At 35.6% G+C, this 2,515-nt stretch overlaps 1 pseudogene; it reads right to left on the minus strand.

Annotated features, from left to right (window-relative positions):
- Window positions 1–873: 873 nt before the first annotated feature.
- Window positions 874–1,584, minus strand: LOC145824453 (subtilisin-like protease SBT1.2 pseudogene; annotated as a pseudogene).
- Between the last annotated feature and the right edge of the window lie 931 nt (window positions 1,585–2,515).

A 2,515-nucleotide genomic window follows, 5' to 3' on the forward strand; every position in this document is an offset into this window, starting at 1 on the left:
GGTAACTGATAATATTTATTCTATTTATAACATTAAAATGTTTTATTCCCATCATTTTCCTTTATTATCTTTTTAGTGTTCAGCTAATAATCTCTCTCCAATTGCTTCGTTATTACGAAGCAAATCATATGTTTAATTTATTCCTTGTTGCACTTTAAAATGTTACTAATTAATTTTATAAAGTATAGCAATCCAAAGTGGAAGCCACAATATTTGATAATGACATACAAATGTTACAGAACACCCTCAAGATTTGTACATCCTGTGCAATATCAAGTGCAGTGGTCTGAGCTTTCATGAATCAATCCTAGAGGAGTGTATGAACAAGTTTTGATATTGTCAAGTAACCATCATTCCCTAACAAACATAGGCAAAAATGCTCAAGAACATGTTTGGAGCAATGCACAGATAACTTGTTTTTTGGATTGATGTTGCAGCTGTATTGTTTTTGGTAAAACTAACTCTCTCTCTCTCTCTTTCTCCAAAATGAGTGACCTTTCAGTAGCATCACATTGCCAATTTTCTACTCAAAAGAATATTGTTTCTAGCTCAATTTGTGTACTAAAATTTTCTAATCACAATGGTGCATTTTCAGATCAAACGCATTCTCATTGATGTTGCTATTGTATTGTTTTAGAATGTGATGTTCTTGTATACACACACATATATATATTTGGATTTTTAACATGAATTCTGAATTGGATAAGATCTTTTAACATCCTTCCTGATTAGTTTGCCTCAGAATTAAGGAGTGTGAAGGGTTTTGCTTGCCTCATCATGAATTTGATGTTTGTGGTTTGTTGAATTGAAATGTTTAACTATGAAGTGATAGATTTGGAATGGTATAAAAAACAACAAGTCAAAACTTGGGCCTCAGCACAAGCTTGGATCAGGTGCAAGCTTGGATTTGAGGAACATATATTTTCCATGGAGAAATCTTTTCTTATTGTTAATTCTCTTGCATATCTGCATGTGTATATTTTTCATAGAGAAATCTTTTTTGTTTGTGGTTTTCTTCCTTGAATTAATCCAAACTCTGTAACTCAAGTTCTGGTTCGTATATTTGAATATTAGTCTTTGCGGTGTAACTCTTACTTTGACTCCTTCAGGTTCCATTACTTCCACCGAGTAAATGGAATTAGGACTCCCTACATTTGTCAATTGCCTTTTAATCACCTTACTCATCTTCCCGGGCTTGAACATTACCGAAATCGAGGGATAATTGAGGCTAAAACCCCTGTTCTCCAGCAAAGTCTCATGGCAACTCCCATTCCTGTGAGTAATTGCGAAAATTTCTAATTTTGTGTATCCCAGGATGCACAGATGAGTGATATACTCATATGGCCTGATATCATATACCAGTCCTAGATTGATGGCTCTCTCGGGGTTTACATGTCCAGCTCCAGTTGCGAAAACTCCTACAGGTTTGTCTCTATCCATTATTGGCCTTCCTGAATGGTCTGTGATTTCCACTGCTGTTATGATTGCAAATTTAATAGCCGCCGGGGTCGATGTTGGATGAGCTGAGTGGATCAGAGCAGTAATTCCACCGACATGTGGACAAGGCATGGAAGTCCCAGACATGACAGTGAAGTTCACCCTCTCAACCTGTGAGTTTTTCCTTTGATAACAATTTCATAGGGATTTTCAGATTTGTGGTTTGTGAACTTAAAATATTGGTTCCTGAAAATTACATATTGTTTTGTACTAGTGTAGGTCTTTATGTTTACTCATCCAAAGTACTCAATTACAAGAAGCAATCAGTGGTATATGAAGCTTCAGTTTGAGATACCCAATGACACTGGATCAACCTTGGTTCGTGGTATGTGGTTGCCTAAGACTCGTCACTATTTTAAACTAATCTGCATGTGAATATTTTATTAAATCAAAATATCCATGTCACCTAGAGAACTGTGGAAAACTCGAATTAGTTTCATTCCTACATGTGTAGTGCTTGATTGAAATGTTGGAATACTGGAATTAGAAACGTGGGATGACATTGGTGTTGTCAAAATTTCAAGGAACATAGAAAACTATGGTTTGTGGGGCCATTCTAATGGATACTAGGATTGTACGTATTCTTCTATTAATAATTCTTGTACTCTCGAATAACAGTGATGGTAGTTGAAACTGATTGTCTCGAAGGAGCATGTAATGGAAAAGGAATAAAGAGCAGGTTACACTGTGTGCACTTAGTATCAGAGTTCCACTTCAATAGAGATCCAAAATGTTGAATATTACTAAATTTTTCTATCCAACAACTTTCTTTTGGTTCTGCCACTTTGTTCCGTCATATTTTGGCGATATAAAAAATAATGAATCAGATCTCACTGAGATGAATTTCTTGAGACGTGGTGTGTGAGAATCCTAGGGACCAATATTAAATAGGTTTACGTTGACATTTACTGCTGTCAACTGCAGGACATTCGTTGCTTTCTCTCTCTCTCTCTCTCTCTCTCTGCCATTTTTAGTTTTCTATATAGCGTTTCTAAGAATTCAAATTGTCACTTTACAA

Source organism: Camellia sinensis, chromosome 4 (genome assembly GCF_055761805.1).
Source record: "Camellia sinensis isolate YWXY chromosome 4, ASM5576180v1, whole genome shotgun sequence".
Taxonomy (NCBI): Eukaryota; Viridiplantae; Streptophyta; class Magnoliopsida; order Ericales; family Theaceae; genus Camellia; species Camellia sinensis.